Here is a 23,691-nt window from a genome sequence, read left to right as displayed (position 1 = left end):
TTATAAAGGTGTCGACAATATACACTGAAAAAGATACTCTTCAATAAATGGTGTTGGCAAATCTAGTTAACCATATGCATAGAAATGGAAATATGCCCCACTTTCTCACCCTGCACATGAGTCAATGTAAGATAAATCAAAAGGTTGGAAACCATATCAGAGACCTTCTTTTTGGTCTTTAAGCCATTAAAGTTATTCTCCATTTTTTCCTTTCTTATTCATCTTTCATTTATTATGCATGTGTATTATTATATAGTACATATCTTATATTTTACTGTAATTTCTCTCCAATCCTTACCAAAGAAAACTATACTTTCCTTCCATCTTGACCCTTACTTATGTCTCCTTTACTCTGTACTTGAATATTTTGAAAGGATAATGACAAAATTATTCAGTATTCACTGCCTCCTAATAGCCATGTTTCATCTTTCCTTGGCAGAAAGTAATGTGAATTCTATCTTTACCATACCCTTCACGCTGCTCTTACAAAGGTAATCATTGGCTTTCTAATTCCTTGGCCATTGGGCTTTCCCTCAGAAAGATAACTACCTTTATGTTTGCATGTTCTGGATATTTCTCTTCCTTTCTAAATCTATTAAACCACTTCCATCTGATTTCCTATAGAATTTATACTCTGGGATTGTAGAGCTTGTTCACTGCTGATTCCATTGATCATCTAGATTCATCTCTTTTTTCATTTTTTTTATTGGTGCATTATATTCAAACATCATATTGGGGTAAAAAACTTGTACTCATTGCTGTTTTAACCCCTACCCAATTCCCACCCCATTCCCTCCCCGTCCCTCCCTCCCTTGCTTGGCTTAGTGGTTGACTTTGATGTGTTTAAGTACATTGTGTGTTTTAGAGATTTTCCTCTTCCCCCCTCCTTTCTCCTCCTTTAGGTTGTCTTGTTTGCTCCTCTATAGGATTTCCTCTTTCAAGAGTTCCTCCTATGACCCATTTCTTCCTCTCACATATTAGGGAAAGCATCTGATTTCCTATTTTTTGTGACTAATCTCACTTAGCATAATGTCCTCCAGTTCTATCCATTTCCCTGAATCATCTCTTTGCTGTCAGCTTTTCTCTTATTTTATGCTCTGAGCAGTCATGAGGGTGATACTACTCCCTTACTTAAGTTCCAAACCTCTACTGCTAATTACTAGCAGTTATTTCAAGCTTAATATGTCCGAAGTCTGATTCTTCAAAGTACACATAATCCTGCCGCTCCCTGTGAGCTTCTGCTCAGAGTTAAAGGCAGTATTCCTCACACATTTCTCTCAGATGCAGTCCTTAGCACCATGTATAAATTCAGTCTTTCCACTCAGTCGGTGTGTCTCTAGCACCCATCACCTCCAGCTCCCAGTGCCCTATTGTCCTTTGTCTGGACCCAAGGATATTGGAAACGCTTCCCCACCTACTTCATTGTCGCTTTTCTCCTCACTACTACTAACCGGGCATTGTTTCCAGAGATACAGCTGCTCTATTTATAATTAGCACAAAAGATGCTACACCTCACGAGAAGCATTCACAGGGTAGACATTATAGCTGCTTAGATTTTATTATGGAAGCTTTCCAGATGACAGTAAAGTGCTTGGTTCTAACAAAATCAGTGTATTAAAACAATTATTCCAATGTACAAGAGGAATAGGACTTACGAAAGAAATGTCTTTTTCTAATTTGCTCACTGGTACCATATGGAGTAGTTGAGGTGAATAAATTAGGTCTCCAAACTACAGATTGAATCTTGATGCTTCTCTGCTTAGATCTTCTGCCTGTTATGTTGCTTCAAGATAAAGTCTAAACTCCTTAGCAAATTGTACAAGGCCTTGGACACTCTGGCCCCGCTTCACTAATAGTATCTTCTACTCACATCTGGTGCTTTATCCGTGCTATAGGGGATTGTCACAACAACTTTTCCTTATTTATTATTTATTTATTTATCTATTTATTTATTTATTTTGGTGTTACTTAGATTGAACTCAGAAAAATTCTACCTCTGAGTTATGCCCCCAGCACTGTTTTTTATTTTGAAACAAGGTCTTAATATGATGCAGAGGGACTCCTTAGGTTGCTGAGGCTGGCTGTGAACCTGTGATCCTCCTGTCACAGCCTCTTAAGTACCGAATTACAAGCATACACCACTATGCCTGATAACTTTTACCGGTTTAATTAATTGGATTCTCTCAATGCCTTCCTACATAGTAAAGTATAAAGCAAAATTCATTTTTAATGGGATACTCCTAGCTATTATTAAGTTTTTTATTTTTGTATTTATATTTAACACTGTAATAAGTATACAACTACCCAAAATTTATGCATTCCTTTAGACTTAACACATAGGTGAGACCATATAAAGTTACAATAAAAATGAAAATTAGCAATTCTATATAGCTCTAAGTTTTTCCACTTAGAGATGAAACTACCTTCTGTATGTGTATATGTTACATGTTAATTTATGTTAAATTCCCCATTACATGTTTTTATTATTTCACCTTCAATTTCCTCCTTGTTTTTGAGGAAGTCTACTTGAAAAATAGAAAACACAAATATTGTTATTTTGAGCACACTTCACAACTCACCCAAACCCACTAATCTGATCAAGAACATTATAGTCAAATGGTCTAATGCAAGAATTTTCTTATGCTGCAAGCAACCAGGTCCCTGGGTCTGAGTTATTTGTCAGCAATGCAAATAAATCCTGGACTAAACTTGGGGTAGTGGTTGCAGAGAATGTGTGTGACATGGGGCTCCTATTAGCTTTAACATTTGTTGACATTGGAAGTTTAAAAAAAAAAAGATCTTTCTCTGAACTAAATCATTGCAAAGTACTTAAGACCCTTGTCCAAGAGCCCAGGCACTTCATCATTGGCCAAATTCCCGCTGAAGAAGTGATCCCGGTAAGATGGCTCTTAAATCAAAAGATGTGAAATTGTACTTGGCAACAATAGCACAAGAAGGAAAGATTCTTCTAGGAGCAGTGAACTTTCCCTGTAATCGGTACTCACTTTTCTTCTTTTCTCTATCTTCTTCCTTTTATTTTTACTTTTTGATATATCCTGATAGCTTAGAGAAAAAAGATTCCCTTTCAGGATCATTGTGGAAGTCAGATCTCCTGACATTAAATCCTGTGCTTCGCAGTGGATCTCAAAAGGTATTGCTCTTGGCATTTTCACCATGATGTTTAAGTGCTTTGGAGATGTAGCAGTTTTGAAGCACTCATTTCCTGTTTTAGGTCTGTGCCATATCACAGCTGTGCTCAATTAAGTCCTTTTGAAAAGCAGGGGAAAAGAAAGAAAACAATGCATTTTCCCCTCTTTCCTCCATAATTTTTGCAATAAATAAATAAATAGATAAACCCAGCAACACAACACTTTCTATTGGAACCCCTTCCCCGATGCCTTTAGAAGTATCAACATATTAAAATATAGCTTCTGAGCAATAGAAAACATAGTTTATTTCATTTATTTATTTATTTATTTATTTTTTGTGGGTCTGGGGATGAAACCCAGAGGCATTCAATCTTTGAGCTACACCCCCTGCCCTATTTTTTATTCTTTATTTTGAAACCAGGTCTCACTGAGTTGCAAAGGGCCTCACTAAGTAGCTGAGGCTGTCCACGAACCACGATCCTCTGGTCTCAGCCTCCCGAATGCTGGGATTACAAGTGTGCGCCACCACGCCCGGCTTCATAGTTTATTTCTAATCAAACAGCAGAGTGCAAGGAATCCCTTGTTTGCACCTACGACCCAGACTTGCTAAAATTTCTTATTGAACTTCTTAACTGCCAAAACTAAATCACTGTCACGCTCACCATGAAAACTATTCTATGTTGCAAAAACATCAGTGATGGTCACTAGGCATATAAAGCACACTATTTCTCAAGACAGCAAAAATTATGAGAAATTAAAATAGTAGCTAATCGGGCACAGTGTTACATGCCTGGAACTTGGGAGGCTGAGACAGGAGGATCTTAGATTAGAGGCCAGCACATAGGAATTTATTAAAAACCTGTTTCAAAATAAGAAAAAAGTAAAAGGGCTGAGAATTTATCTCAGCGGTAGAATGCCACCTTCCCCCTAGTTCGAACCACGGTGCCACCAAAAAAAAAAAAAAAAAAAAAAAAAAAAAAAAAAAGAAAGAAAGAGAAAAGGAAGAGTAGCTAAAACTCAGTTTATGTTTTTAAGAAATTTTCATATATAGAACTCTCTATATCTTTTACCTCTTCTTTGGTTTCTATTCCTTCCCAACCATCCAACCATTATTTAACCATCACAAAAAGTGTTCTGAAACCCGTATGTGACAATGGTCCTACCTCTTGTTTCACTGTGAGGATGGATATCAAAGCCTTCTGAAGAGCTTTAACTACATGCGTTTTTTTTAAAATATTCTCTTCCCTTCATCCCAAAAGATTATAGATCCCTGGCTCTGGGTTGAGGATACAGGCACCTTCATATACAAAATGTGTGCAGGGGGTCCTGATGCACAAAACCCAAGCATACAATGACTGGACTGTAGAACAAGACTCAAACAACAAGACTGTGACATATAGGAATTTTCACAGCTGAGCTCATTATGTGTTTCTCATACGTGAGCACATTTTAGGACTGATCATTGACTTTGAGAGCACTGACTACTCCTTTTGACTTAGAATTTGATAGCGCTGACTGCTCCTTTTGACTCAGAAAATGTTTCCCCTAGGGAATAACTGGGATAGCAGAGGGACTTTAGAAAATAGAGAAGAAACTCCAGTGGAACAAGGGCTGTGGCCTAAGGGAGAATATGTGTTGAGGAGAAGAATTAATGAAGGAATCGCTTCCATTCATATTTATACATTTGAGAGAATGCCGATGTCAATCGCAATATCAGATATAATAAAGGGGGGCAGGGTAGAGAGAGCCAGGGGAAAACCTACCAAGTGCTGTGTGCGAGTAGGTCATCATAACTATGAACTACATTATGATGTGAGAATATACTGCAGCAATAAACGTATAAAAAAGAAAATGCTTCCTTTTTGTGATAATAAAAATATTTTTCCTACTGACTCTATCTTCCCATTTTTCTTACTGTCTTTGTGTGTGTGTGTGTGTGTGTGTGTGTGTGTGTGTGTGTGTGTGTGTTTCTAATCTGTGAAACATTGGTTTTCCTCAAAGGTCCTTTCTGTGGCTGCTTCTATGTAATCATATGCTTATTCCTTGGGTCACATCTCATTCCTCCAGTTTTCTTGGTGTTTAACAGCTTGGACTCTGGGGCCAGGACACCTGGGCTTAACGTCAGTTCTGTCACTTACTAACCTCTTTATATTTGAGTTGTCTCATCTGAAAAATGGAAAGAACAATTATATCTATATCAAGAGGTTATTGTGGGGACTTAGAGTTAATATACATAAAGCACTGGAACACTGCAAGTTCTAAATAATACTTAGTGTCCTTATAAGTATCCTCTTTTTTTTATGATTAGCCATTCTAGTCCTTCAATTCAAAGTGCTCCCCTGAATTCCAGAAGTACCTCATCCAATTGCCTACTTGGCATTTCCATTTCTATACCACACAAACACTGTAGACATAACATTTGTAAAACAATTTCTATTCTCATCCACCAGTTCCAATTTTCTCTCGTTTCTGAAGTCTATAGCCTAGAAAGATACCAACAACAATCCAAGTGTTTAAGACAGACACCAACAACAATCCAAGTGTTTAAGACAGAAAATTGCACATCGATCTTGATAACCTTTCTTTTCTTCCCATCAAAATCACCACTAAGTCCTGTTAATTTTAGGTCCTTCATGGTTCAAATTCTGCCACTTCTCCTGAATGCCCTCCAGTAAGCCCTCTTCACATCTATATTCCTGCTTAGCTAAGTTGGATATGATTATTTCAGGGATGGTCCCACTTTCATTCTGTATCTTACACATCAGACATAGTAAACATCCCACACTATTTCAATGACCACCCAAATGCATCCTATGGCTCCCACTGCCTTCAGGATGGAATTCATTATATCCCTGGGTCTCCCTTGTGAATATCTCCAGCCTAGTTCTACATCAATCCCCACACTGTACTCTTTATTTAGCTAATGCTGAAACTTACCTTGTTCCGTAACATAACTTTCTGGTCTCTGAATTTTCATAAAATTTTCCTTTTTGGGAATACTCTATTGCATACTAATTGGCCTCACCTTAAATGTGGCTTCTCTATATAATTTTATGAACATTCCAGGTCCCAAGTAAGTGTTCCATAATATCATTTGTATTCACCGCATTGTTTTTTAATTGTGTATCTATAACCATTCCTACAACTTCATTACCATTAAAGCAGGAACTTAAATATATTTTTATCTTTAGAAATTAGCACATTGTCTGGCACATAGTAAGTATCCAAGAAAGGTGTGATGTATATAAAAAAGGAAGAAACACATAAATCTGTTTTCACATACCTGGTGTTACATTCATACTAAACCTTGATTTTACCAACACCTATTCTTTACAATTGCTTTTAGTATGTGTTTGTGTCTGTATAAATAAATTTTAAAATTTCAAAACAAGAAATAGCTCTAAAGTAGCACATATAACAAATGCAAAACATTAACATCTTTTGATGTAACAGATTTATTGTGGACATTTTATTTAGAATAGTAGCAGGGATTCCGAATCCTGTAAGTATTGGCCCCATGGGTACTCACCCAAAACATTTCCTGTTTGTGGCTAACCACAGAATCTTTGATTTTAATCTGAACATCATATGAGATTTTCAGTTCTTCCTGGTTTCTGTTTTCTGGCCCCATTACTAGGTAAAATCTGGATTATATTGACTCTAATACCAACAAGACAAGTACCTTATTTTAGAAGGAAAGTGAATCAAAATACATGAAATGAACACATGGGAAAGTTATTACGTGAGTTTCCAAAGAGAGTTAATGCATATAAAAGATACAGAAACTGGAGAGAATTTAAATATCAAGGCTAACACATTCATTCTGTAAATAAAGAGAGCTTCTACATAGCCAATAACTGGCCACAGATCACCAAAATATTTATTAACAGAGTTTGGTTTGATTTTGCTCAATTCTGAATACTTTGTGTCCACTCATATGACTTAGAAGAAGTTTTTTTTTTTTTTATGAGTTTCAGAGGGCAATAAATTCTTTTCCACCAAGGTTAGTGATTGATTACCAAGGAAGATTCACAGATAAAACTAGCAGTGAAAGTGTTGAAGAAAATAAAACAGTGATCATTCTTCATGTATTCTGTTGACTTTTAAAGAATTTCTCAGTCCTGAAGTCAATATGTACTTTCTTGGCTCAGTTAAGAGTGAGAAGGGATAACTCTGTGGGTCAGACAATGGAGAAAACCCAAAAGTAGCATGGATAAAACCAAATAAAATTAAAAAAAAAACATTAAAAGCCAACAAGATTTTGGAGAAATTCAAATATTTAATGTGTAAAACATATATATATATATATACTTTTAGATTCTCTACCCAATTTTCTTTGCAATCATAAGTCCCTCTACTTCTCAGGGAAAGAAAAAGGAAGATAATTTGGCTTGACTAAAAGAAATATAATATTATTTTTTCTCTCATAAGATTCTTTTAGAGCTCTACATGTCAATCTAGGTTTGAAAAAATGAATTTTTTAGGGGTGGGGAGAAGTACTGGGAATTGAGCTCAAAAGCATTCTACATCTGAGCTACACCCCAAACACGTTTGAGTCTTTGCTTTGAAATTGGGTTTCACCGAGTGGCAGAGTCTTGCTGTGTTGCCAAGACTCATCTTGAAGCTGTGATCCTTCTGCCTCAACCTCTCAAATATGTTAATTATAAGTATGCACCATCACACCTGGCTGGTTTAGAAATTTTATGCAGATTCCTCCCTATGCAGCATGTATCTTGCTATCCCTAGGTCTCATCTTCTGTTCTCAGGCCTCTCTGACTGAATTGACCCTTTATCCCACCACCGTATTTATTTACAAACCAGATGACTAGTCATAAGGTTAGACTTTGATGGTCCCAGTGAACCACATTTTCTCATATGTGTGGTTACTGTTTTAAGTCAATACATTAAATGCTGTTTACCATTTTACAATTGATAACTGAAGTATTGGCCATGCCATTCCTTACCATAAATTTCCCTGTAAGAGCTCCACATAGCCATAGTCCATTGCCTCACAGACCAGTTCACTTATTCTGTGGACTCAATTTGCCCTGCCAGCTTTATTTTCTCTCAATTTTCTTTCTTTCTTTCTTCCTTCCTTCCTTCCTGCCTTTCTTTCTTCCTTTCTTCCTGTTTTTGCTGTTTTAGAATTTTTTTCAATATTAAAGTTTATTTGGTAAAATAGAATTATATGCCAGGCGTGGTGGCACATGCTTGTAATCCCTGTGCTTGGGAGGCTGAGACAGGAAGATTGCATAGGTTCAAAACCAGCCTCAGCAACTTAGTGAGATCCTGTTTCCAAATAAAATATAAAATACATCTGGGAGTATAGCCCAGAGGTAGAAAGTCCCTGGGTTCCACCCCCCCAAAAAAATAAATAATAAATAAATAAAATAAAAATATGTAATTGTATACCATGGTAATATTCAAAGTGATGAATTCATATGTACATACAACATCTCTTGTTGTGGTTCCCTCCTTAGCCACATATGACAACTCCCTTTCTCCCTCCTCATACATGCTAGTGATATGATCATGTTGGTGATGATGTTAATGATAATTTCATATGTAAACATATTATTATTCTGTCTGTTTTTTCCTCAAGCCTCTTTGTACCCTGCCTCGCTTCCTCCCTGAACCCCTTCTATTTTTCACTGGTCTTTCTCCTTATTTCCATGAGGTCCCTTTTCTTTCCTATTTTTCTTTCGCTTCCACACATGAAAGAAATCACATGCCCCTTGCCTTCCTGAGACGAGCTGACTTCCCTTAGCATAACATTCTCTAGTTGTATCTGTTTTCCTGCAAATAACAATTTTGTTCTTCTTAATGGTTGAGCGAAACTTCATCGCGTACACAAACCACATCAACGTTGTCCATTGATGAACATCTAGGCTAGCTCCATAATTTGATTATTGTTAATTATATTTCTATAAACATGTTGTATATGCATGCATGACCACAATCTAGAAGAATTAAAGCTAGAAAACCATAGTGACATATTCTGTCTTCAACCACACTATACCTTCATTCGCCTTTCAGATTATTATTACTGAACTGGAAGGCAATTTCTTTAAGGCAGTTTTACAGATCTGTGCAATAACATATACAACATTCATTCTAAAGTTCCAACAGGAGAGTTTTAGTTTTTGTTATTTTCTCTCTCTTTTATGAAGCTTCAAACTATATTATAGTTGTCTCTGTATATATTTTCAGAGAATTAACATGACCTCAATTTGAGTATAAATATCATGTTTGTGTAATAGATACTTATATCTACTTAATGAGTTGAGAGGATCCAGGAAAGAGAACAGACTATGCCAAGAGAACTTAACTGTATTATAAATTTGTAAGACAATCTTACTGAAGGGAATAAGGGAAATGGTGCTGACCTAAGAAACTTTCGATATAAGTGAAGTCTGTAAGGCTAAAGATAAAATGAACTGCACATAAATACTCTTCTCTCATTGATATAATTATTTCCAGAGGGCTATGGATGAACACCTCTGATGTATGCTAGAACTGAATAGGTAAGCAAATAGACAGAGGCTGGTGGGAACTAGATTTCTCCCTACTGGAATATGAGGTTAGGGTTCAACAAGTGGTGGTTAGAATGTACCATGTAGCAATGAAACAAACCAGAGACCTTAGCACAAATTCATGTTTATATTAAGATAGATATGATGGGTAAGTATAGATATATTTATAGGTATGTTCATATACATAGTTTAGCATACAACATAGTCTCTTATTTTATTAGGAGAAAGGAATTAAAAGAAGTTATACTCCCAAAGCACAACTAACACAAATCATAAACTCTTTGGAAAAATGGCCGATTCTAGAACTGGGGAAATACATAAATGTGGTGTCTATTATGCTTTTAGAAAATAAGAAAGTTCTGAAATAAAAAAAAATAACTGCATGGAGTTAATAAATCAAAGAGATACAAGCCACACATGAGATTCAGGTCTTCAAAGTTTCCAATGACCAAACTGTCAGAATAATATGAATACATAATAATGTAATACATCACAGAGCATAAAACAAATATCCATGATTCTATGATGACATAAATAAATACTTAAATAAAGAGACGAATGGAGAATAGATCAATTTTCCACACCAAAGGATTCCAAGTAATTTATGTAGATTCTCTGCCCTCCAAGAGGAGGCAAGTCACTCCCTATCCCTTAAGTGTGGTCTCCACATAGAGACTTCTTTCCAAAGAATGCAGTACAAAAAAAGAGAAAAAAAATAGAGACTTGTAATGGAGAAATCTGACAAGCACTACCTCATTCCAGTAATAAAGGTTAACATTGACAGTTATAAATTATGCGATGATTTGTATTCTTGGTCTGATGTGGTGAAAATGGCACTTTACTTATCCTCAAATCTCATAACTACAACTGTAATTATGAGAACATCAGGCAAATACCAGTAGAAGGGCATCCTACAAAATGTTTGATAAGTACTCCTTAAATATATCAAAGACATCAAAAGTAAAAAAAAAAAATCTGAGAAATTTTACAGCTGAGAAGAGCCTAAGGGGAAATAAAAAAAAGTGTAATATGCTATCCTGAATGAAATTCTGGATCAGAAAACTAAATAAGCTCTTATAAACTATGTTATTAGTGAAGAAAAACATTTCAACATAGATTCATTAATGTTTAACAAATGTGCCATATTCATGAAAGATATTAAAAACAGGAAATGAAAGTATATAAGAACTCTGCACATTTTCTTATTTTTATATAATCTAAAAACTATTCTAAATAATAATTTTATTTAAACAAGAAAAAACACTTTTTGTTCATAGATGAAACAATTTTAGGAAAGAAATAGATAATTATAATATTGGATTTAACCCTAATAATAAAATAAATATCCTTAAGTTAATGCTGATGTGAATGAAGGAAAGGAGAAAGGAAGGAAGGAAGGAGGGAATGATGGAAGAAAGGAAGGAAGGGAGGAAGGGAGGGAGGGAGGGAGGGAGGGAAAGGAAAAAGAGGAAGGAAGGAAAGAAGGAAGGAAGGAAGGAAGGAAGGAAGGAAGGAAGGAAAAGGAGGAAGGAAAGAAAGAAGGAAGGAAAGAAAAGGAGGAAGGAAGGAAGGAAGGGAGGAAGGAAGGAAAAGGAAGAAGGAAGGAAAAGGAGGAAGGAAGTAAGTAAAAGGAGGAAGGAAGGAAGGAAGGAAGGAAGGAAGGAAGGAAGGAAGGAAGGAGAGAAGAATGTAATCCAAGATAGTTATCATTGGAACAAAGTAGTAATAGTTGTGGTGGGCTTGAATTATTGATAGATGGTAAAAATAGCAGATAAACATAAAGAGAAGTGGATATTTGCATAATCTAAAAGCATCTACTTTCTAAAAATAAAAAGCCTAAAAAATAGGACTGAGGGTGTAGCTCCGAGGAAGAATCCCCCTGGGTTCCATCTCTAGTACTAAAATATAACAATAATAATAATAATAATCAAATATTTAAATTCTTAGGCTACAGCATTCTTTTCAAGCTAATATACATTTGGATCTAAACAAAGAAAGTCAGGACATTTCTTAAAGATGGGAACTGCAGAATTCTAGACACACCCCATTCAAATCTGGGAACACTTTATTCTTTTCCATGTAATTATTATTTTTCAACAATATTTAGTTAAAAGATTATTATTTCCTCCACCAAATGTTCGTGGAAACCTTGTCAAAAATAACTTGACAATATAGGGAAGAATTTATCTCTAGGCTTGTGTTTAACTCCAATGGTTTATATATCTGCCTTTAGAACAGTACTACACTGTTTCAATTATTGTAGCTTTATATGGTTTGAAATCAGAAAATATACATCTTCTAGCTTTGTTCTTTTTCAAGATTGTTTTGGGTATCTAGAGTCCATATTCCATATTAGGATAGATTTTTTTTTCTGAAAAATAAATATATAAATATATGATAGTTTCACCTAAAAAAAATAGAAAAAAAATATTCTCTGGTAAGAAAGAAAGTAAAAAGAAATATTGAAATGTTATCTTTAAGTCATCAAAAGCTTGGTATCAGACAAATGAAACTGTTATGTGAGATTATCATTTTTAATTTTGGATAAATTGCTATAATACTAGATGTCAACCACTAAGCCAAGCATGGGAGGGAGGGATGGGGAGAGAATGGGGTGGGGATCGGGTGGGGGCTGACTGGGCGATGTGTGCATGTATGTCTACAAAAGTTTGTATCCCACTATGATGTATGAATACAGTGCACCAATAAAAATAAATAAATAAATAAATAAATAAATAAATAAATAAAATAAAAGCATCTACTCTAAACTAAGTATCATTAAATAAAAGGAGAAAAATTGTTTCATCTCTGGTCATATTTGATGGAAAACTCTGGCAGAATACAGGTTAACATCACCAGTAATATGATATTTGGACTTCAGAATTCATTCAGAAATGTATATCACCACTATTATATTTCTCCCAATAATGCATAATCACAGTATAGTCATGAGAAAACATCAGGCAGACACACAGAGGATTGTCTACAGACTAATCATTCAGTTCTAAAATCTCAAGGTCATGGCAGGAAAGATGGAAAATTCAATTGAGGGAGACTAAGGAGACATAAAAACTGAATGCAGTGTGAGATTCTGTATGAGGTCCCAAACCAGAAAAAGGAGTAAAGAAAAACTGGTGAAATGTCAAAAAGACCTAAATTCAGTTAGCTAAGCCATTACAACAATATTAACTTTTTGGTTTTGCTAAATATATTATAGTTTTTTAAGATACAAACATTAGAAAGTCCTGGGTAAAAAGAATACAGGAACTCTGCTGTTTTTAAAGGTCTTTTCCAGTTCTAAAATGATCTCAAAATAAAATGTTAATAGAGCACAAAGTGAAACAAAACTTCTTTTACAAATCCCTTACACCTATAATAGTTTGACGGTTTCATTTCAGACAGTTATTTTGAGGAAGTCAGTGTCTGTCTCAGCTAAGTGGTGCTGTGTAGTTAAGAATCACCAAGGGAAAAATAATCTCTGAGCTCTTAATTAAATGATAAGGTAGTATTTCCTTCCTTCAAGAATGTAATGAGTACTTCAAAATAATTCATGTTCTCTCATTTTAAAACAACAGATATCTTGTTTGTTTGTCTGGTGTTAGTGTGTTCTAAAATAACTTCAGTTTGGGAAGGAGTTCTGGGGTCAGATAGATTTAAATTATTTGAGAATCTGTGTTTAACTATGACTCAAAGCCAGATGCATAAGAGATGCAAAGGGGAGAAATAAGTCACCCAGCTAGTTCAGACTGCCAACAACCTTCCTCAGCCCAGTAAGTTATTACATCTGACATGAATAAATTTAGTCCCCCAATTTACACACAGCCAAATCTCTTTAGACACTTTGTGACTTGGCGCACTTAATAAATTCATTCATTCCAATAGTAATGTTGCAAAGTACCTTTATCTACTCAATCTTATGTAGCCTTAGAAACAAAATACAAACTCTAGAATAGGGTACAGGCAGATAAACCAGAGGTTTTAATCTGATAGCTTGGTAACATGGTGCTAGATCTAGAGAATTCATGTTGTTTATTGATTTGTTAATTAAAAACAAATTTTAAAAAAGACTGAGCCAGGTATGGTGGTGCATACTTGTAATCCCAGCATTTGGGAGGCTGAGACAGGAAGATTCTGGTACACAGACAGCTTCAGCTACTTAGTGAGTGAGACCCGCTGCAACTCGGTGAGACCCTGTTTCAAAATAAAGAATAAAAAATAGGGCTGAAAGTGTTGCTCAGAGGTAGAATGCCCCTGGGTCAAACCTCAGTACTGCAAAAAATAAAATAAAATAAAATAAAATAAAATAAAATAAAATAAAATAAAATAAAAAAGGACTAAAGGACTCAATATTCTTCCCAAGGTCTGCCCCTATTTTGAGGAAAGTAAGTGAACTCTCTTTTAGATGCTAAAAAGACAATGTTCTCCTTCATGAAATGTTCTCCTTTTTCCTCAAGACCACTCTGAGGTCTTTTTTTTGTTGTTGTTCATTTTCTTCTTAAAAATATTGCTATTAGTTCATTTAATGATACATCATAACAAGCTTCAGTATGATAGAAACAAGCATAAAGCACTGGATGTGTTTCCCTTTCCCATACATGTTAAGATTAGAATTGATAATTTCATATATATATATATATATATATATATATATATATATATATGTGTGTGTGTGTGTGTGTGTGTGTGTGTGTGTGTGTGTGTGTGTGTATGAATAGTTAAAATAATACTATATGTATAGTATTATTTTTATACTATATATAACTATAACTATATATATAAAACTATATATATAGTGTTATTTTAACTATATTCACCAAGTTTCCTTTCCCCCACTCCAGCTCCTTGCCTTAATCCACTTCCATCATTTTGGTAGAATCTCTCCTTTATCTAAAGTTTCTTTGGTTTTCCAGTTTCTCTCTAGCTTCCACATACGAGAAAAAAACATACAACCCTTGACTTCTGGCTAATCTTACTTGGAATAAGATTCTCTAGTTCCATCCATTTTCCTGCAAATGACATGCTTTTGTTTTTCTTTTTAGCTGAGTAAAGTTTTATTGTGTGAATATACCACAATTTCATAACCCATTCTATTTGTTGGCAGATACATAGGCTGGTTCCATAACTTGAAAGATGATTCTTTATCATATCTTTGTCTTCACATATTTTTTTTGTTTTGTTAGTTCATTTCACATTCAAAAACTATTTTTTATTTACCAAGATTAACTTTGTTCTAAACACTAAGGATAAAGACATGAAAGGAAACCACAAATTATTAGAGGCAACATACATATAAACGCATCAAATGTTTTATCAAAATATTATTATTTGTAGCCCTTTTGGAACACTGAAATGGCATAGACTGGGAATGGTGAGTTGTGGTAAAAGGGATGGAAAAACTTTCAGAAAGAAATACAGTAATCTTCTATAGTAAATCCCTAGACCTCTTTGTTGTTCTCATCCAACTGTGGTATTCTTAAGGACTTTATTTTCCATAATTTCCTTTCTAATGACTAACATTTACTAATATAAACTAATCGTTAAATTAATACATTGCTATTTTAGATGCTTCGATAGACATTCTAATGTGGATAATAGATGGCATATTAACAGCAGTGCCTTTCTCTGGGCTACAGTAAGGACTTTCCTATGTAGCATTGTCTGATCAGTCATTTTGATTAAGAGTAACCCTAAAGGCTTACTTATGCTATCTGTCACAAAGCCCATAAGAAATTTGGAAATAGGGTGGCTGAGAACCTCACTGAATTGTTGAATCTGGCCTCAAATCTGTAATCTCCCAGTCTCAGCCTCCCAAGTACTGGGTTTATAGGCATGGGCCACTATGCCCAGCTAAGAAATCTGACCTACTAATGAGTCTCAGAATTAGGGTCAGATTATCTAAGAACCACTCATCATTTCTCATTCTGTTTCTTCTATAGACAAAAAAATTTCAGAAAAACAAAAATTTCACCAAACATATAAAGTATTTGTAAGTCTGGCATGATGGTATATATCTGTAATCCCAGCTACTTGGGAGGCTGAGGAAGGGTGATCACATGTTCTAGGCTAGCTTTGGCAATTTGGCAAGACCCTGTTCCAACATTTTAAAAAATTACTGAGGATGTAGCTCAGTGATAAAGTAACTATTGGTTCAATCCACAGTCCTGCAAAATAAAATACAATAAAAATGTAAAATAAATTTTTTATGAAATTTGTTATAGCCAGTCATTGCCTATTTATATTTATTAGCCTTATCTATTATGCTATTCAGTGTGAATAATTATTCTAGAGAGTCTCAGAGCATAAAGGTTTGCATCTGAAACTGAGATAGAGAGCTGAGTGTCTTCATTCTCTGTGCTGCTAGATTGAATTCTATGAAATTGCCCATATTTGACCATTCTAACTTTAAAATGGCCATTTTATGTTAAAAATTTAAAGGAAGTAAACCAATAAGTTTTTTAAAGTATCTTATAAAGCAGAATAATACAACTTAATACAGGTGATATGTGACATTATTTTGCAAACTTAGATGACCAAATTGTCACTATTGTTTGGAGACTAGGACTTGCATCTAGAGGAGATGGCATTGGAACTAGAATGTGAAGCTTTATGTTGGTGAAAGAAGCAGTCTAATTGGAAGGAAGAGCATTAGACTAGAAATCAAAGTAGAGAGAAATGGGAGAAAGAGAAAGCGGTTGGTGAACAGCCAATTGTTACAAGAACACTTAGTGTGTGGTATAATTCCGGTCCTCAGAACTCACCATGTAATACTGTACACCTGGAAATTCACTATTCCTACAAAGACAGAGATATCCTGGAATATTTTGTGGGAACTTTTCTGAAATTATTCTTAAGTAAGATATAGGAAGCAAGTAGAGGTTTTAATTAGAAAAAATTAGGTATTCAGAGCTATGCTTTATGAACTTCAACCCTGAAGAAATATTTAGGACAGATTGGAGTGCAAGGGGACAAGAGATGGGATGTCAAGTCAGACCATACATCTTATAATGAGCTCATTTTACAAGGCAGATAATTGTGTTTATTTTTAATTCTATCAATCTATGACATCCTGGGGCAGAGGTTATATCCTATCTGCTTTCATTACTGATACTTCCTAAGTGTGTAGTTAATGTAAAAAATAATTGTTAAATTAATGATTATCATCCAAAAATTACTGGCATAAGCCAGGTGTGGTGATGCATACACAACTGTAATACTTGAGAAGCTAAGACAGGAGGGTTATAGGTTCAAGATCTGTGATCAGCCTCTGCCTCAGCCTCAGAAAGTTAGGGAGACCCTTAGCAACTTAGTCCCTGTTTCAAAATAAAAAATAAATAAAATAAAAAGGACTAGGGGTTTAGCTCAGAAGTAGAATATCCCTGAGTTCAATCCCCAGGATAAAAATAAATCATTGCTATGCTGTATATTCAAAAATCGTCTTAGAAGTCAATGTAATGGGTGTGAACAGACAGAAAGGAAAAGGGAGGGAAAGAGAAAGTGATTAAGAGAGATAATGTGAATGCATGATACACAATGTGAATGGAAGAGAGAAAATGTACAGCCAGAAGCAGAAGGTTATTGAGCCCTGGAACAAGCACAGAAAGGTCTCAATGAATATTTATACACATCTCAAGTAAAATGTTAAGATACAGTTTACTAAACAGGGATTCAGTATGAGTAATAAAGGGTCCTCTCCTGATATACAGGTGAAGTACGATGATAAAGTCATGAGTAATGAGCTCAGACACAGGAGATAAACTGTTTGACATCATCTCATAGGCATTGTGACTCAACAAGGAGTGATGACATGGGCTTAGAAGGAGAACTGATGTGATCAAATGATTCAGAGGAGAATGGGATACCAGAGTCCAGTTAGAGGCTAATGTGCACAGAGAGAAGGACTAAAAGCTCTTGACCCCAAATAGTACCATTATTAATGGAAGAGAGAAAGATCCACATTGTTTTAAAATTGACTTGGTGCAAATGAAAAATCCATCAACTTACACTTTGTGCATACCACATTAACCACTGTATTGAATCCAGTATTTTTATCTATTAAAATGGGAACCAATATTTTGAACGATTGGGAGAAGTCTTCCTCAGGATAAGAAACATGATCACGTACTTTGAAGAGCTTTCATGATGCAAAGAATCTTTTCTTTAATTTTTATGTTTTTTAGTGGTACACTGTAGTTTTACATCATAATGTGGATCATGTTGACAAGGGCATGTATTCACACAATACTTGGTGCCCTTCCCCCACCCAGCTTCTCCTTTTTCCTCCCTCCCAATCCTGAATGTCCATGTTAAGTAAGTTATATTCACATGTATATACATATTCAAATGTAGCTTTTCCATTAATTAACCTCAGCCTTCTTCCTTCCCTACCCCTTCTTTCTGGCTTTGCTGAGGTTTCCCCTTCTATTTGGAGTCCCTCTGGTAACCCTAATACACCCTAGTTTGAGCATATTAGAGAAAACGTATGTCCTTTCTCTTTCTGTGCTTTGCTGATCTCACTTAACATAATGTTCTCCAGGTCTTTCCATCTTCTTGGGAATGACATAATTTTGTTCTTCTTTTTTTCTAAGTAGAATTCCATTGTGTGTATTTCCCATAATTTTGCAATCCATTAATCTTAAAATAGTAGAAATATATTTAGAAAACTATTAGCATGAATTGAATTTGCACTGGAGAAATTTGGGAAGGGGGGTCATGGAAATCAAACCAGGAACATTCTACTTCTGAGCTAGACCCAAGGCCTTTATTTAGTTTTTAGCTTTGAAAAACAGTCTCATTAAGTTCTGAGGATCTCATGAGCATGCTAAGACTGGCCTTGAACCTGTGATCCCCTTGTTATAGCATCAGAGACTGGAATTACAGGCATGTGCCACTCTACCCAGCTGCTTGGTAAATTTGAAATTCAAAGCATTACATATGTTTTTAAGAGTTAAAAGCTATATTACTACTTGAAATATAAATTGATCATTTTCTAATTACTTATTTGTTTTCTAACTATTGAGTTGATTCAGTTTCTTGTATATTTTGGAAATTATCCCTCTTCAGATATAATAGTAGCAAATATTTTCTACTATTTTGTAAATTATCTTCTTACTCTCTCACTCTGTTCATTATTTTTGTGCTGTGTAGAAGTTTTTTTTTTTTTTTCTTTTTTGGTGGTGGTGGTACTGGGGTTCCTGGAAGCCCTTCTACCTCTGGGCTACACTCCCAGACTTTTATTTATTTATTTATTTGGAAACAGGGTCTCTTAAGCCAGCGAGGCTGACTACAAACCTGCACTATCCTCCTGTCTCCGCCTCCCAAGCACGGGGATTACAAGCGTGCGCCACCATGCCCGGCCCGTGTGGAAGCTTTATAATTTGAAATAATCCTATCTGTACTTTGTGTCTTTAATCCATTTTAGTTGATTCTTATATGGTATAAAATTAAGAGATCAGTTTTGTTATTTTTATGCCAGTGGCTGTCTAGTTCACTCATAATTATTTTTTAAGAGATTGTCCTTTCCCCTTGAAAATATTTGTGTATATGTAAATATATATATATATATATATATATATATATATATATATATATATATATATATATATGTTTTAGGAAATATTTGGGGGTCTGTATGCCTATTTTTATGCTAGGACCTTGTACTCTTAATATCTTACCATATCTTTATAGTATATTTTGAGAGCAGGTTGCATGATATTTCCAAGTTTGTTCTTTTTATCCAAGATTGATTTAACTATTCAGGGTCTTTTGTAGTTCCATATGAATTTTAGAATTTTTTTCTATTTTTGTGAAAAATATTATTAGCATTTTGCTAAGTATTGCATTGAATTAACAACTCATTTGTCTATTACATGTAGACACTGACAATATTAGCTTCTCCAATCACTGAACATAGGATAACTTTTAATTTATTCCATCAATATTTTAAGCTTTTCAATATAGATGTTTTACTTCCTTGGTTAAATTTATTCCTAAGTATTATTTTTGATGTTGTGGTAAATGAGATCATTTTATGTTTTTTACCAGTTCATAATTAGTGTGTAGAAGTGCTACTGTGTTTTGTGTATTAATTTTGTGTCTTGAAAAATTACTAAATTAATTTAGTAGTTATAACATATTTTTGGTGTAGTCTTCAGAGTTTTCAATATATAAAACCACGCCATCTGTGAACAGAGAAAATGTAATAACTTCCTTTCCAACTTGGATGCCTTTTATTTCTTTTTCTTTCCTAATTGTTCTGGCCAGAGCTCAATAGACACTTCTCCAAAGAAAACATACAAATGTTCATCAGGCATGAAAAAAAAAAATCTTCACCATCACTAATAAGAAACAGAATTCAAAACCACAACCAAGTCTCACCTCCTACATATTACAACTCTTACTAAAAACACAATCACAAGTGTTAGGAAGGATGAAGAGAAAAGGAACTAGCAATGGAAATGTAAATTAGCACAGCCAACTGCAGAAGACAATATGAAGGTTTTTCAATTTTAAAAATAGAAAAAAAAATATGATTCAGTCATTCTACTTCAGAGTATACAGCCAAAGGGAGTGAAATCAGTATGTTGAAGACATATCTGCCCTCCCATGTTTCTTATACCACTGTTGACAATAGCCAAGAAATGAAAACCAGTTAGGTGTGCATCAGTGGATGAATAGATAATGAAAATGTTTATGTGTGTATGTATGTATGTGTATATATATATATATATATATATATATATATATATATATATGTCTATGTGTATATGTATACTACTTAGCCTTATAAAATAAAGAATTCGCCGAGCGTGGTGGTGCACGCTTGTAATCCCCGCTCTTGGGAGGCGGAGACAGGAGGATTGCGCTGGTTCGGAGCCAGCCTTGCTGGCTTATGAGACCCGGTTTCCAAATTTAAAAAAATATATAAAATAGGTCTGGGAGTATAGCCCAGAGGTAGAAGGGCTTCCAGGAACCCCAGTACCACCAAAAAAAATGAAAAATAAAATAAAGCATTCAAATCATTTTCAACAAAATGAATGCACCTGGATGATAAGTAGGTCAAATAAGCCAAACACAAAAAGATAAATGCCACAAGATCTGTCTTTTATGTGGAATCTAAAACAGTCAAACACAGAGAAACAGAAATATAAGGGTGATTATTGGGACCTGAAGAGTAGGAGTGGGGGAGCAGTGAGAAATGGGTAGATATCAATCAAAGGTCACAAAGTTTAGTTAGACAGGAAGAATAAGTTCCAAACAGTGCAGCTTAGTAAATATGATAGTAATACCATACTTTGCACTTTAAAATGGTGAGTAGAATCTCACCACACATGTACACACTCACACCACACAAAGTGGTAAGTGTGTGAGGTGATGGACATGTTGATAACTTCGTTCAGTCATTTCACAATGTATGCAGTACCTGCTTCAAAACATCACATTGCGCACCACACATACATTTAAAATAAAATAAAAATAATGCCAGATAATAAATATTCATTGAAACTTTGACAAAATTTCACAGAAATTATGAGAAATCAGTCAGTTGAATCCCAGAACATTGTAGTTAATAGAATAATTAGAAATTATTGAAGCTAACCTCATACTTTATAGATGAAACAAATGAGATCCAGGGAAATAAAGGGCTTACCCCAAACAACACAATCCTTTGCTTATCCCAAATTAAAATCCTGAGTTCCTGTCTTCTGGGTCTGTATTCTATACCACATTCACTAACGTCAACAGATATCTTCTCAAACACTTTTATTGTGTACAAATATATATACTATTTCAGTATGTGTGACAATCAGGCTATAGGTCAAACCCACATCTAGACCTATAGCCCCAATATTTATATTTTTACTTATTTTTCTTAAATTGTTCTGGAACTTTCTATGTTTAAGCTATTAAGAAACAAGTATAAAAGTCAAGAAAACCTAATGATAAAGCATTAAAAGTTGTCGAATAAGTCTAAGGGTCGTTTGGCTTTTGTTTGCCTTAAATGTTACATGGTCGTTTTCTTTTTATTGTAAAAATTTTTGGGTGATGAACAAAATAATATTGAGATTTTTGGAAAAAAATTGCAACTTTTAATGTTCAAAAATTTCTATTGAGCAACAATAAGCAAAGGTTTCCTTCAGTAAAGTTTAAAATATATTCCCAAACTACAGTAACAAAAGACCTGTGATACTAAAACACAAATGGACATAAAAAATTTATGTTTACATTATTTTTACATATGTTTTCATTTCTGTTGAGTAAAATCCTACAAGCAAAATTTCTGGTTCCTATGGTAATTATGTTTAACTTGACTAGAAACTGCCAAACTCTTGTGTAAAGTGTTGCACTATTTTTTATTCCCACCATCAGTGCATGTGTCCAATTGTTCTATATTCATCAGTCAATGAATAAAATATTTGTGTGTGTTCATGTGAGGGGGAGCTCTTATAATGAATGTGTATGTAGCATCTTATTTTATTTTCAATTTTTCTTTCCTTGATGAGTTATAATGTTAAGATTGTCTCATGCGTGTATTGACCATAGTTCTTCCAATCTACAGAAACAGAAAGACTAGCAGATACCTGGGGGTGTTTGTGGGAATTTTAATGCACAGGGGAGTTGATGAAAATTTTAAACATTTTGATTATAGTGAAGGTTTTACACACTCACACGTACTAAACTCTAAACTATACACTTTAGATGAAGGAATATGACTTTAAATCAATTACACATAAAACTTGCTTTATAAAAAATAAATACCTGGGAGTGGTGGCACATGTCTGTAATCCAGGGATTGGGAAGTTAAAACAGTGGGATTACAGGACAGTCCCACCAACATAGTAAGATCCTGTTTCAGAATTAAAAGTGTTTTTCATATATATATATATATAATATATAATATATATATAATATATATATTATATATATGTATATATTATATGTTATATATACATATATAATATATAATATATATGTATATATTATATATTATATATACATATATATTATATATACATATACATATATATATATATATTTTGTGTGTGTGTGTGTGTGTGTGTGTGTGTGTGTGGTTCTGGGGGAGGAACCCAGAGGCTTTCTACCTCCGGGCTATGCTCCCAGACCTATTTTTATATTTTATTTGGAAACAGTCTCACTAAGTTGCTGAGAGCCTCACTCAGTAGCTGAGGCTGGCTTCGAACCTGTGCGATCCTCCTGTCTCAGCCTCCCAAGCGCGGGGATTACAAGCGTGCACCACCACCACACCCGGCTTGGTTTTTCCTTTATTTTTAAGGGATGAGGATGTAGCTCAGAGAATGCCCCTGGATTCAAGCTCTAGTGCAAAAATAAATGAATAAAATAAAAAATATGCTGTGTAAAAAAATATAAGTAGTACTGAATTTGATTAGAGAGAAAGTGGCACTATTTCTTATTCTGATGTTGAGCTTTATTAAAGATAGAAAAAATAAGCATTGACTTATTGAATCAAGGAGACAATGATTCAAAATTCTTTAGGTGTCACTTAATTCGGAGAGCAAGTAGTGTCACTTGGAAAAAATAACACAAGGCTCCTTTAATAAAACAATTATTAGATAGCTTTATTGGTATATAACATGAAACAAACATGGTATCTAACTGAAACAAACTGGAACTGTTGGGATGGAAAGAATGTTTTTTGTATGTGTGAAGGAATTCTGTAGTTTGAATGTATAAGTACCTCTAAAATTCATATATTGGAGCATAATCCAAAAGATATCAATATTAATGGGCGGGGCCTTTAAGAGGTGATTGGGTCAGGAGAGCTAATCACCTGTGTGGGTGGGATTATTGATTTATACAAAGAATCAAATGAAGCTGAATAGCCCTTCTATCTTTTACCCCATATGAATCCATCATGAAAAATATTTCTACAGAACAAGCCCCAAACATAACAAATCTTCCTGTTTCTTAATCCTGGACTTCCAAGCCTCCAGGAAGAAGGCAAAAGAATCTTATTATCTATTAAGTTACTC

This window comes from Muscardinus avellanarius (assembly GCF_963383645.1).
Source record: "Muscardinus avellanarius genome assembly, chromosome: 18".
In the NCBI taxonomy this organism is placed as follows: domain Eukaryota; kingdom Metazoa; phylum Chordata; class Mammalia; order Rodentia; family Gliridae; genus Muscardinus; species Muscardinus avellanarius.
The sequence above is the reverse complement of the archived record's forward strand: the minus strand, read 5'-3'. Positions refer to the sequence as shown.